General features: G+C 38.5%; 1 long non-coding RNA gene across 1 annotated transcript; it reads left to right on the top strand.

The window, feature by feature from the left end:
• Positions 1-1,641: 1,641 nt before the first annotated feature.
• Positions 1,642-15,152, top strand: LOC100495195. Its single transcript, XR_001170257.3, has 5 exons — positions 1,642-1,908; positions 12,721-12,857; positions 13,037-13,188; positions 13,814-13,956; positions 14,961-15,152. It is a non-coding gene; the product is annotated as an uncharacterized LOC100495195 (long non-coding RNA).
• The last annotated feature ends 251 nt before the right edge of the window (positions 15,153-15,403 follow it).

The following is a 15,403-nucleotide window of genomic DNA, read 5'->3' as shown; positions in this document are numbered from 1 at the left end:
ATTGGAAGAAGGCGAATGTCATTCCCATATTTAAAAAGGGAGTAAGATCTCAGCCTGGCAATTATAGGCCTGTAAGTTTGACATCCGTGGTGGGCAAGTTATTTGAAGGCTTGTTAAAGGACCACATACAAAATTATGTAGTGGAGAATGGCATTATGAGCAGTAATCAGCATGGCTTTATGAAGGACAGGTCATGTCAGACCAACTTAATTGCTTTTTATGATGAGGTAAGTAAGAAGCTGGACAGTGGGGATGCAGTAGATATAATCTATTTGGATTTTGCCAAAGCATTTGATACCGTTCCTCACAAACGACTGCTTTCTAAGCTAAGGTCTATTGGTCTTAGTGAAGTCGTTTGCACATGGATAGAAAACTGGCTACAGGATCGGGTACAGAGGGTGGTTGTTAATGGCACATTCTCTACTTGGAGTAAGGTTCTCAGTGGGGTCCCTCAGGGTTCTGTACTGGGTCCACTTTTGTTTAATTTGTTCATAAATGACTTAGGGGAGGGTATTATGAGTAATGTATCAGTGTTTGCAGATGACACAAAACTCTGCAGACCAGTCAATTCCATCCAGGATGTGACATCCCTGCAGCAGGATCTTGACCAACTGGCAATCTGGGCAGCTAAGTGGCAGATGAGATTTAATGTGGATAAATGTAAGGTCATGCACCTGGGATGTAAAAATATGCAAGCCCCGTATACCCTTAATGGGACTGCACTAGGCAAATCCATAATGGAGAAGGACCTTGGAGTCCTTGTAGATAATAAACTTGGCTGTATCAAGCAATGCCAGGCAGCAGCTGCAAGGGCAAACAAGGTTTTGAGCTGTATTAAAAGGGGTATAGATAAATGGGAGGAGGGGGTTATTCTTCCCCTGGTAGAAGGGGGTAAGGCCCCATCTAGAATAGTTCAGTTTTGGTCTCCAGTGCTCAAACGGGACATTATTGAGTTAGAGAGGGTCCAGAGAAGGGCAACTAAGCTGGTAAAGGGTATGGAAAGTCTCAGTTATGAAGAAAGACTAGCCAAGTTGGGTCTGTTTACACTGGAGAAGAGGCGCTTAAGAGGTGACATGATAACTATGTATAAATATATAAGGGGATCATATAATAACCTTTCTAATGCTTTATTTACCAGTAGGTCCTTCCAACTGACACGAGGGCACCCACTCCGTTTAGAAGAAGGGAGGTTCCATTTAAATATTCGGAAAGGATTTTTTACAGTGAGAGCTGTGAAGTTCTGGAATTCCCTCCCCGAATCAGTCGTGCTGGCTGATACATTATATAACTTTAAGAAGGGGCTGGATGGATTCTTAGCAAGTGAGGGAATACAGGGTTATGGGAGATAGCTCTTAGTACAAGTTGATCCAGGGACTGGTCCGATTGCCATCTTGGAGTCAGGAAGGAATTTTTTCCCCTCTGCAGCAAATTAGAGAGGCTTCAGATGGGGTTTTTTGCCTTCCTCTGGATCAACTAGTAGTTAGGCAGGTTATATATAGGCATTATGGTTGAACTTGATGGACGTATGTCTTTTTTCAACCCAACTTACTATGTTACTATGTACTATGTTACTATGTAATATACAGTCATTAAAAATGTTCATTGGTTTTAAAGTTATTTGTAAATATAATTGCAACTGAAAGCAGTATCTGTTTATCCCTTTTTGTTTGTGACGCCTAAAGGGTTACTGAATGTGAGCATGTGCCTCGGCACTCAAGTCTAATTTAGTATCACATGCTCACTAGCCAATCCCAGCTAAATGGTTCTGCTCCTGATTCATCACAGCTAAGCAATGCCAAAAATGTTACTGGACGACCCCTGAAAAGAAAAGTTTGGTCTTTCAAAAGCAGCCAGACAGCTGATATGTTAAATACGCACAGCATCGGGGTTCTTGTGTCACTGCAGAAGGTAAAAGCCAAGCCTTTCCTATTAAATGAGTTTATTGCATGAAATATACAATACATTTGATAGTTTATGGATAATTAATTGTTGCACCTGTCTTTTAGCCAAGAGCCAAATTCTTTTATTTTTTTTAAATACTGCTCTGAGATAATAAAATTTAATTCAAGGCAAACTAGGAGAAAGATCAGTTGGGCTGTTGAGACTCTGGAGCAGGGTCGGATTGAGCTGGTGGGACATTGTGGGTGGCCCTTGCCCTTATATTGCTCCACCGCCTCAGACCAGCTGCCTGGCTGGGATACTGTATGCAAGAGTAGGTATGCAGCGAAACCTCCATTGCTGGGTTGGTGAACCCTTGAGGTGGCAGGCCCCAGTGGACCCCTGACAATTCAACCCAACACTGATCTGTGTAACTTGATTTAAGATGCAGTAGTGAGAGGTCTTACCAATGCATTTGAGCTGATGTAATGTTAAGTCTGTGGTCTGGTGGATAAAATCAAAAGGAAGAACTAAGAGGTTTTACAACTAGCCCCTCACTTCTGTTTCCCAGTCATTAAATCATTCATCCACAGTAGATATTCCTTTACCTTACCCCCACCCCTAGTGTTCTGTACTAAACCCAAAACTATCTGCCCAGAATCACCACCAGGATTGTTCTGTTATGGATATGGCCACCATTATGTTGTCTTGTGGCAGTGTGGCCTCTGGCTGAGTACATAATTAAACACTAAAAGCTAAACCTTAGTAATTCCATTCATTTCATTAGGATTTCATAAATAACTCAAATATTTGACTTTTCCTGTATAAAAGAATTGCCCAGATGGATGTCTGATGGCCAAGTGTGGCCCTCCAAGGGATGTTTTATGGCCCTAGCCTGCCAAAAAGTTCAATAAATTTCTGTGCATGACATAATTATTTTAATTGAATCCAATGCTCCAACCTACATGTAAAATATAATCATTACATTGCACTAAATATGTCCAAAAGCTAAAATTCCTAAATCCCTTGTGACATTCAGCCTCCTTGAAAAGCTGCTGCATTTTTTCATTTGGTGATTTTGTTATCACTGCAATAAAGATGAGTTATTTAACTTGGCTGTCTCTCTAAAATTAATGGTTTATTTAACGCTAATAAAGATTACTTATATATACAGGAATTCCCAGGACTGGCAGCAGCTCTGAATTTTCCATTCTTTTAAAGTAATGTTGGTATTTTGGGGAGAAAAAGTTTCCATTACTTTTATAATGGCATAGCTATTAAAATGACTGAAAAGGTTGAAAAGAAATATTGTTCAGCAGCAAAAAACCCTTTCCTTACCCATTTATTGAGCCATAACCAATTCAACATTTCGGGGGGGTCTTCACCTCCATGACAAAGGGAGGTGAAAACATTGAATTGGCTATGGCTCAGCAAAATGGGCTAAGTGCTCGCAAAGGTGATTAGTCTGTGTAGTTCCTGATTTCTTCATTTATTGCTGATTGAGATGTGAGCTTTTGGTTCAAATGTCTCACACCCATCTACTTTCACATTGCAAAGTTCTTTTTACCATATCTTCTTCACTCTAATTATTTTTTCCCTGTTTTATCCCCCCCAAAATTTGAATCCTATAAGGCTTTTTCCATGTACTACCTTAAAATGTTTTGAAACCCTGTGGTTCTTAATATGTTCCCTAATACCGTCTTGTAGTGGTCAATTCATTTTTTCCATGTAATGCAGGCCACAAGGACACTTAGTACAGAACACTACATTTTTAGTTTAAAAATTTTGATTTTAAAAATGTTGTATGTACCGAGGATTTCCTATACAAGTCCAGTCACACTAGATTTACTTCTACTAAGATATACCGTGACTTGGATTAATAAAAACCTTCAAACACATCATTTTAAAAACTGGCATGTTGTATCTTACATTTTTAATTTAATACACTAGGGATATTGGCCTCTGAGGAAGTCGCTGAGAAGAAATGCATCAGGCTGTGATGTCACAGGTGTGGCGAGTTTTACCACTAGAGGCTTCAGTTGATATTAAAGGACATATAAACCCCCCACACAAACATTTAATCAGTGAACAGCCTCTTTGAAATCTTCAATACCTGCCAACATCTTCTTAATCACTTAGATTTCCTTCTCCTCCTGTAACCCACTTGCCCCCACCCCTTCCGGAAGTTGCTTTGATTCCTGACTTGCCAGACATGCTCAGTTGTTCTAAGCTCAGATTACTAAACACACCCCCAAGTCTAGCAGCCAGTAAAGATATGGCATTGCTGGTTCCCATAGAAACTCAGCTCTAGCTGTCTGCTTCAATTTTTTTCTCCTGAGCTCTGCTTTACCATTACAGTGCTCAAACAAAGCAGAACTTTTATCAAAGACCCAATAAGGGTCTGTGTGTGTATGCTGCTTGCAGATTTAAATGTATCTGATTATGTATCAGAGGGAAAATGGCCACTGGGTTAAAGCTGCAATTTGCTTTAGGAAAATGTGATGGTGCTGGCAAGTGCAGGGGATATATGCAGTACAAAAGATGCCATTTGTGTGGGGGAGACATGCCCAACTGATATTCATTGTAGACAAATGTAGGCTTTACATGTCCTTTAATTTTTTTACTGCCAACGACGTATGGGATACGTCGTGGCAGTAAAAGGGCTTAAACGCCAACGACGTGTCCCATACGTCGTTGGCATTTAAGCGCTGCTCTCTGCAGGGTCGCAGGACCCTCCAGGAAGCAGCAGAGGCGATCGCATCGCGTCTGCTGCTTCCTGCTTCCTACTTCCCCCCCAGCGCCGGCCCAACTGAACAGGAGCGATCGGGTCTTCAGGACAGGTAAGGACTTTTTTTTTATTTTTGCATTTACACACTTAGACACACATTTACATACATTTATACACACTTACATACATTTACACACACTTACAGCACACATTTTAGCATTTTTTTTTTCATTTTTCACTCATATACACACTTACACACTATCACACAACTTTTACACATGTACACACATGTATACACAAACACTTTGTTTTTTTTTTTTTTTCATTTTACCACTTTGTTTTTGTTTTCTTTTACCTAAAAACTGTTTCTTTTGACAGCGTGACTATTGGATCAGATATTCTGACCACTAATTACACTGTCATGTGACTTATTTTGTTGTTTCACTGATTTGCAAAATTTTTGTGGTTTTATCACATTTTATCCCTGTATGAGTGTTCCTAATCTGTTTTTAGCATAGCTTTGCCAGGTGTAACTTTGGTGTACAAAAATAACTTTGCCTATTTTGAATTCATCAGAATGTGTACTTTCCAAAAATATATGGTTTTCTGGGGGTCTCCGTATAGTTAGGGGGGGTTACTGCACATAATACGCTGTCAGGGGGCTCTGTGTGCAAAAGCTGAGCTGGCAGGCGAGAAATCCTTATGTGCTATTTTCATTTTGGGGTCAGTACATACTGCAGATTTTGGTATATCTATGCATATTGGGCATCAAACTATTCAGTAGGCCTCTGGTGTTCCTATTTGGGGTGACTTGCCTTTGTACGCAAGAAATTGTGTGAGATAAATGCGTCAAATTGCAACATTTTTAGGCGATTTTCTGAAATGTCATAAAAACCAATAAATTTAGGAAAGCTTTGCAGATTGGTACTTTGGTGTAGAAAGGACTCTTTACCCTTGTTGGATTTGTCAGAATGTGTACTTTCCAAAAATATATGGTTTTGTGGGGGTCACTGTATAGTTAGGGGAAGTTTTGGCACATAATACACTGACAGGGGGCTCTGTGTGCAAACGCTGAGTTGGCAGGCGAGAAATCCTTATGCACTATTTTCATTTTGGGTTCAGTACATACCGCAGACTTTGGTATATCTATGCATATTGGGCATCAAACTGTTCAGTAGACCTCTGGTGTTCCTATTTGGGGTGACTTGCCTTTGTACGCAAGAAATTGTGTGAGATAAATGCGGCAAATTGCAACATTTTTATGCGATTTTCGAAATGTCATATAAGTCTGCAAACTTAGGAAAGCTTTACAGCTTGGTACTTTAAAGCAAGAAGAAATGTTTACCCATTATAGATTCGGGGGGATGTGTACTTTCCAAAAATATATGGCTTTCTGGGGTGAGTGTACTTTTTTTGTAGCATTATCCCACATAAAGGATGTAAATGTGTTGATTTTGCAGGAGCTGAAATGATAGATCATATGGGGGTATGTTCCCATTGGGGCCCCTACATGCCACATACTTAGGTAAACCTATACATATTGGGCATCAAACTGTTTAGTGGACCCCTGGTGTTCAAATTCAGGGTGTTTTATCTTGGTACCTAATGCTATGTGGGAGATAAGATGCTGCAAAGTGGAAGCTTTGAGGGGATTTTTGGCAATGTCATCAAAATTGATAACTTTAGAAAAGCTGTGTGGCTTGGTACTTTGGAGTAGAAAGACATGGGTACCCATTTTAGATTCGGGGGAATGTGTACTTTCCAAAAAATATATGACTTTCTGGGGTGAGCGTACTTTTTACTAGCATTATTCCACATATAATGATGTAAATGTGTTGATTTTGCAGGAGCTGAAATGACAGAAATGACAGTACATATGGGGGTATGTTCACATTGGGGCCCCTACATGCCAAATACTTAGGTAAACCTATACATATTGGGCATCAAACTGTTCAGTGGACCCCTGGTGTTCAAATTCAGGGTGTTTTATCTTGGTACCTAATGCTATGTGGGAGATAAGATGCTGCAAAGTGGAAGCTTTGAGGGGATTTTTGGCAATGTCATCAAAATTGATAACTTTAGAAAAGCTGTGTGGCTTGGTACTTTGGAGTAGAAAGACATGGGTACCCATTTTAGATTCGGGGGAATGTGTACTTTCCAAAAAATATATGACTTTCTGGGGTGAGCGTACTTTTTACTAGCATTATTCCACATATAATGATGTAAATGTGTTGATTTTGCAGGAGCTGAAATGACAGAAATGACAGTACATATGGGGGTATGTTCACATTGGGGCCCCTACATGCCAAATACTTAGGTAAACCTATACATATTGGGCATCAAACTGTTCAGTGGACCCCTGGTGTTCAAATTCAGGGTGTTTTATCTTGGTACCTAATGCTATGTGGGAGATAAGATGCTGCAAAGTGGAAGCTTTGAGGGGATTTTTGGCAATGTCATCAAAATTGCTAACTTTAGAAAAGCTGTGCGGCTTGGTACTTTGGAGTAGAAGTACATGGGTACCCATTTTAGATTCGGGGGAATGTGTACTTTCCAAAAATATATGACTTTCTGGGGTGAGCATACTTTTTTGCAGCTTTATCTCACATATAATGATGTAAATGTGTTGATTTTGCAGGAGCTGAAATTACAGAAATGACAGTACATATGGGGGTATGTTCACATTGGGGCCCCTACATGCCACATACTTAGGTAAACCTATACATATTGGGCATCAAACTGTTCAGTGGACCCCTGGTGTTCAAATTCAGGGTGTTTTATCTTGGTACCTAATGCTATGTGGGAGATAAGATGCTGCAAAGTGGAAGCTTTGAGGGGATTTTTGGAAATGTCATCAAAATTGCTAACTTTAGAAAAGCTGTGCGGCTTGGTACTTTGGAGTAGAAAGACATGGGTACCCATTTTAGATTCGGGGGAATGTGTACTTTCCAAAAATATATGACTTTATGGGGTGAGCATACTTTTTACTAGCATTATCCCACATATAATGATGTAAATGTGTTGATTTTGCAGGAGCCGAAATGACAGAAATGACAGTACATATGGGGGTATGTTCACATTGGGGCCCCTACATGCCACATACTTAGGTAAACCTATACATATTGGGCATCAAACTGTTCAGTGGACCCCTGGCGTTCATATTTAGGGTGTTTTATCTTGGTACCTAATGCTATGTGGGAGATAAGATGCTGCAAAGTGGAAGCTTTGAGGGGATTTTTGGAAATGTCATCAAAATTGCTAACTTTAGAAAAGCTGTGCGGCTTGGTACTTTGGAGTAGAAAGACATGGATACTCATTTTAGATTCAGGGGAATGTGTACTTTCCAAAAATATATGACTTTCTGGGGTGAGCGTACTTTTTACTAGCTTTATCACACATATAATGATGTAAATGTGTTGATTTTGCAGGAGCTGAAATTACAGAAATGACAGTACATATGGGGTATGTTCACATTGGGGCCCCTACATGCTACATACTAAAGTAAACCTATACATATTGGGCATCAAACTGTTCAGTGGACCCCTGGTGTTCAAATTCAGGGTGTTTTATCTTGGTACCTAATGCTATGTGGGAGATAAGATGCTGCAAAGTGGAAGCTTTGAGGGGATTTTTGGCAATGTCATCAAAATTGCTAACTTTAGAAAAGCTGTGTGGCTTGGTACTTTGGAGTAGAAAGACATGGGTACCCATTTTAGATTCGGGGGAATGTGTACTTTCCAAAAATATATGACTTTCTGGGGTGAGCGTACTTTTTTTGTAGCTTTATCCCACATATAATGATGTAAATGTGTTGATTTTGCAGGAGCTGAAATGACAGAAATGACAGTATATATGGGGGTATGTTCACATTGGGGCCCCTACATGCCACATACTTAGGTAAACCTATACATATTGGGCATCAAACTGTTCAGTGGACCCCTGGTGTTCAAATTCAGGGTGTTTTATCTTGGTACCTAATGCTATGTGGGAGATAAGATGCTGCAAAGTGGAAGCTTTGAGGGGATTTTTGGAAATGTCATCAAAATTGCTAACTTTAGAAAAGCTGTGCGGCTTGGTACTTTGGAGTAGAAAGACATGGATACTCATTTTAGATTCGGGGGAATGTGTACTTTCCAAAAATATATGACTTTCTGGGGTGAGCGTACTTTTTACTAGCTTTATCACACATATAATGATGTAAATGTGTTGATTTTGCAGGAGCTGAAATTACAGAAATGACAGTACATATGGGGTATGTTCACATTGGGGCCCCTACATGCTACATACTAAAGTAAACCTATACATATTGGGCATCAAACTGTTCAGTGGACCCCTGGCGTTCATATTTAGGGTGTTTTATTTGGTTACTTTATGACCTGTAGGAGATAAGATACTATAGACTGGAAGCTTTGAAGCGATTTTTAAAAAAAATCACAAATTTTGATAAAAACCAATAACTTTAGGAAAGCATTGCGACTTGATAGTTTGGAGTAGACAGACAGTTGTGCCTATTCTGTATTCCCCAGAATCTGTTCTTTCCAAAAATGTACAATTTTCTGGGATAAACCTTCTGTTAGTGGAATTTTTGGCCTTGAAATCTAAAGTATGCAGCTTTCTGGAGCAGTGCTTTGGAAATTTGGTAGTGTACTGCTGGGAGTTTTTGACCTATACAAGTGAGAAATCTACATAAAACTATATATATATTTGGTATTGGCACATTCAGGAGACATGGGACTTTCCAAATCAGTTGTATATTCGTGCATAAAATAATTTTTGTTTCTAGTATGTGTGATTATATTATGGAAAATTAGATTTTTTTTGCATTTTTAGACTTTTAGAAGCCTATATCTTGTTACAGAATTGGAATTACACAAAAATTCTACCATATTTTGAAAGCTTAGGTTGTTCTGAAAAAAACGATATATTGTTTTCCTGGGTAAACTAAAAGTCCCCCCGAAGAAAGGCCCCTAAAATGAAACAGTGCAAAATGTTCAAAAACTGTCTGGCAATACAAGTTCCGCTTTGACCAAAATGGCTGGCAGTAAAAGGGTTAAAGGAGAACTACACCACCCCCCAGCTATAAAAGCCCCTTAACTGGCCTGCCTCAACCCCCCTCACCTCTCCCATATCGCATACTCTGTAACTCTACCCCTGCTGCAAACCCCAACCTAGAAATGCAGAGCAGCGCAGCTGTGTACCTGGGTGTCATCTTCTGTTCAATCGTAGAAACTTCGGGACTCACTGCTGACACATTTATTCATGAACTTTCTGGCATCCATTTTTGCTAAATTGCACTGCACAAAACTATAGTGAGTTGTAGTTGCACTACACCCCTGGTTACTTCAATTTAGCGAAGGCCCATCCTGAAGGATTGAGTCGCATGTATCCCATGCTCTAAACCTTATACTAGTCGTGCTTTGACTGTTTTACAGCCAAATAGGGGTTACACAATCATATTAGAATACTGGTGCTTTATATCTCAAAAAACAATCTGGCATATACTATACTGCCAGAAGTAATCTTAATCATGCGCTTGTTAGAAAGAGGGTTTAGCAATGCTGTTTTGTGGCAATAGGCCTCCAAGCCATACACAACCACCAGTTTATAGTCACAATTATTTACTGTCTTACATATGCTGGGACCAGTAATTGCTCAGACATTAAGTCCCATGCTGCCCTGTTGCGTAATTCACATGACTGCTCTCATACGTACTAATGTACCTCCAGGATTTCATCCAAGAATGCCTCTTTTCATGATCGATAGTCAACTATTCTCACTGAACCCTCCTCCTACTCAATATCGAACAAATACAAATAAAAATACGAAAACCTCAAAATCCTAGTAAGAATTTTCATGTACTTACAAAGGAAAAAAAATAACAAAAACCCCTGAAACCATGAATTAAGTAAAGATTGTTACAATTTGCCTTGGACAGCTCTTATTGACAAAAAATGTGTGTTTTTGAGTACAGGTATGGGATCCGTTATCCGGAATCACATTATCCAGGAAGTTCCATCTCCCATAGACTCGATTATAACTAAATAATTCTAATTTTTAAAAATGATTTCCTTTTTCTCTGTAATTAGAAAACAATGCCTAGTACTTGATCACAGCTAAGATATAATGACTCCTTGTTGGAGGGGTTTAATTACTGTTTAAATAATTTTTTAGCAGTCTAAAGTTATGGAGATCCCTTATCCAGACAACCTTAGGTCCCAAGCATTCTGGATAACATGTCCCATACCTGTATTTATTTAAAAACCCCTGTATTTAAATAATTACTTAAAATTACACATTTTTTGTAATTTATCAAGTGGATAAGTAAGATCAGCAGATATTACTCTCTAGGAGAGTGGGATAGTGAGGATTAGCAAAACAATGGCAGTTTATTAGCCCCACCAAAGGAGAATTAGTTCTGGAAGTACCCTTCCATCCGGCAATGCTGCCTCAGTGTAGGGCCATGGAGTAGAGATAAGAGACAGGCTAGATAAACCCTGATCCCTACTCACCCGGAGGACTCTTATGCTAGGGGTTATCAACCTGAGGAATAAGGTATCTATCCAGACTATCTCCAGAGGGGTATCAAGCTGAAAGGGGCATTTACCATGCCCAGACTGTAGAGTCTGGATAAACCGGTGTGCATCCCCCCTTTGTTTGTCCTCAGAAAGCACAATCATTCAACATCTATATCTGCCTGTATGTGAGTATTTGATAACCCTGCATTTCAATTGTCTTGGACAATAAACTTGTACTATAGCTCAGCTGCAAGAACCTTCTGGCATCAATCTTTTCTAAATCTGCACTACACAGCACAGTGAGTTGTAGTTTCACTACACCCTTGCTCCGTCAGGTATCTTCCACCTAGCGAAGGCCCATCCTCTTTAAAAGAGTCGCAATGTAACCCTTGCTCTAACCTTAACACTAGCCTGGGTTTTGTCTAAATATAGCCAAACAAGCGTTACACTGCTATAGCAGCCATAACAAGGCCTACACAGCTTGAAGACCCCCTTCCCATTTGTGAACTACTCTGACTGAGCTTGCTATTACACCACAGTACTGTCAAGTGGGCAGTATAGCCTAACTTCTCACCACCAGGATTATTGTTACAGCCATAGCCTAGCCTTGGCAGTACATTCTTTTACCTCTGCCCAGGAGGATTAACCTTGACTGAGTGTGTGGGCTCCAGCTGGACTGTCTCCCACCTATCCACTTCTGGATCCCAGTGAATTATGAAAACTATTATTTCATACCTATACCTAAAGCCATTTGATCTATTTGACTTTGCATCACAGGTGAGTGCAGCTGTTAATTTTTTTGTTTGCTAAAAACCAAAGTGGTCATATATATATGTTAAGGGGCAGTGAGCAGTTAAGGGACAGCATTATCATGTTATCATGGATACAAATTCAGCAATTCAATAAAAATAATTTGATGAGAACAAAGTATAATATGGAGTTCGAGTTCGAACTTTCTGCCTACTTACACAGTTTCTGCCTTATACATAGTTTCTATTTTGAAAGACAGATTTAATTTCTTGTAGCTCAGCACAATTTTAAATTCTTATTTTTGGGGTTTTTATTCCATTCACATCTTTTAATATATCTCATCCTCTGGGTTTTCCTTTCCATTTAAATAGCAGAGGACTAGTGTCCCATTGCACTTTGCTGAAAAATTTGCAAAACACATTGAAATCAATGTCCATTTTTTAAGGACAACCGTGCATCATTTTTTTACTGTGCAACTTTTTTTTTCATCCATTGGAATCTATAAGTGTTTTTTTAATGGTGAATCCTGGTGAAAAATGTTGCTAATGACTACAAAGGACCTATATAGTGCTCATGGGGTTAGAACTATATTATGTTGTGTATCATGGAACAAGTTCTAGGCTGAAAATAAGAAATCAGTATCACATCACAGCTAATACAACAACAGATTTTATACAATGGAAAATTACCATTTTTTGTTATACTGTATCTGTCTTTTAAGAAGCTATAATATCATCTTATCTGTCATTATATTCATTACTATAAACTAAAACCTATTGAATCAATAGTTGCATAGATATCTTGTTTTCTGTTGGCCTCTAACGATCTTCTTTTCTCCTCTCTTTATAGTGCTTATTGCCAGCTGCGCAATCTTTGCCTCGGTATTCTTCTATTTCTGGAGTACCTTCAGTGGGTTAAGAGTATTATTTGGAGCTATTGCCTTAATGATCATGTTCGGCATTGGCAGTACTTTAGTTCCAAAGAAGGTAATAATCTGGTTAATTACTGTTTTTTTAGTCATTTAGCTGCAATAATAAACAATGCTAAGATTAGTTATAACCATCAATACTATTCTATTAATCTGATAGGGCCAGTAGCTACATAGCAATTAATTTTGTTCAATTGTATCTTTCAATAATTTTTATGTAGCTTTTTGATTCTTTAGGGATTCTGGGTCTTTATGTGCCTTCGAAGCCTCTTGGACTCAGTAAAAGTTGATTATATGGCTGCTACTCCTGCCCTGATAGCAGACATTTTTGATGGTGAATCTCGACTTAAAATGCAGACCTTACATTATGTTCTTAACACTTTTGGGTGGTAAGTATCCATTCCTGTATGTAAGTGTAACAGAGCTTTCTCTGTGCATATCGGCATTTCTGTGCGTATCGGCACAAAGTAATTTTAAATGCTTTTGTTCCTGTGTGTTAAGACCATTACCCCACCCACACCCTGAGTTTTATATAATATTGAGCTTGAAACTGAGCTGATTTATAATTACACAATGCCACTTGTATCTAGTACAGACTTTAACTCTTGGGGACCATTGGTTAATCTTATATTGCCAGCCATATAGGTTCCGACTGGCGCATGGCACTACGGGTAAGAGAAATACATATGAATGTACCAAAAGTCAGGTTGCTAGAATGTACATTGAACTTTAAAAAACCAAATGATTCTCTTGCAAACATTAAGAGGCCTAATTATCAAACATTAAGTTAGAGCTCGCCACAGGTTCCAGAGGCAATTCCACTGCTCTCTATTTACTTAATAAATTTTCAGGGGTATATTTATCAAAGGATGAACTCAACCTGTGATAAATATGTTTTAAGAAAAATCCCACAGAAATGAAGGGAGAGTGGCAGAATTTTACTCGAAGTTCTATTCTCTATGTTTAGTGAAATACTGGGCCACATAACTAATATTTATCTTTATTTTGAAACAGATAGCACCACTGTTAGATCTGGCAGCTCTGGGGCTGCTAGCAGCAGTGACGAGAAAGCCAGCTCGAGGTGGCATGACGTTCAAGGCTGATATACATCAAAAGAAAACAACTTTACACTCTGATTATCTTGATCTTGTTTTAAAGTGAGTGTATCTCTTTATTTTATAGGGTCCACTTGGCATCTTCAAGAAAGACATACTAAGCTTAGCCTATGTACTGTATGACCACAGTTGTAACTTTAATTAATGTTACAGTTTAATTAAAGCAAATTAAAGCAATAGCAACACCCCTAAAATGACAGTTCTCATTCATTAACAACAGCCCTTTAGACTGTATTTCTGAAAACTAGATGTCTATAATGTAAGAGATTCCTATTTAAATGGTTATAGTTTTTATTTCATTGTTTAATTACTTTTTGATTGAGCTCATGCAAATGAATTATCTAGGTTTCAATTTCATTTATTTCACTCAAATGGAATGGATTGAACAAGATCTCTCTAATTAGGTGCTTTTAAAAACATGAACATTACAATAAAATTCAAAATAAGAGCTTCATAGAAAGCATTATTTTACTCCTTACTTGATAGAAATAACATAACGCACACTGTACTGCATACTGCTTGCAAGATGGCAAATAAACCTGGCCTTGTTTGACATCTCGCTGCACCTTCGATGACATGTAGAACCCAGTTTCATACTTTACTTGGAGAATCGTTAATGAGATACGCTCGGGTGCAGGCACATGTAGCTGATATACAAATGAAAACGCCAGATAATGCAAAGTCTTGCGTTTTTATGCGTATAGCGGCTACATGTGCCTGCACCCGAGTGTATCTCATTCATTCGGGTGCAGGCACATGTAGGAGGCATAGGGCGGAATTTTCAGCAAGCGTTTTTCCGCTTGCCAAAAATATCCACCCTACACCTTGTCTGGCATTAGCCTTATACTTTACTTAAAATGCCATTCCCAAGTCATTAATGAACAAATTAAAGTGGAATCAATAAAGAACCATATGGCACCCCACTAAAAATCTTTCCCCAAGTATAGAATGCTCCATTGATAACTGCTGTCTGTATACCATCCATAAGTCAGATTACTTTTCACATAGTTCAGTTTGTCTCCTTCTTCTCTCCTTTCCCACTACAGCTGTCTTCAGGAACAAGCATCAGGATGGACTGCAGTAAAATTTATTTTATATTAATTTCAAATAATATTTGAATATACTGTATTTTATATACTTGTGTAAATGTATATATTTTATGCTGTAAATATTTTGTATATAGTTTATTAAGCGATCATTAAACTATGCTGGAATTAAAAAAAAGCCTGTTAAACTTCTGTTCTAATTTGGGTTTTTATATATTGTACAATACCCCTAATAGCTTTTAAAAACCATATACATCATTATCTGATGAATCAAGGGATGAATCAAGATATCTATATAATGTATATAGTGTTTTGTATTGTATTAATAGAAATATAGGTAAATGATATGTGTCTCCAGGCAGAATAGTATGGGAAAGTGGGCATAGAAAATATATATGCTTAGTAAACTATCTAGTTGAAATGGTTAAATGTTAGAGATGTCT

This window comes from Xenopus tropicalis, chromosome 3, assembly GCF_000004195.4.
Source record: "Xenopus tropicalis strain Nigerian chromosome 3, UCB_Xtro_10.0, whole genome shotgun sequence".
NCBI lineage: Eukaryota > Metazoa > Chordata > Amphibia > Anura > Pipidae > Xenopus > Xenopus tropicalis.
This window is presented reverse-complemented; position numbering and strand designations above follow the sequence as displayed.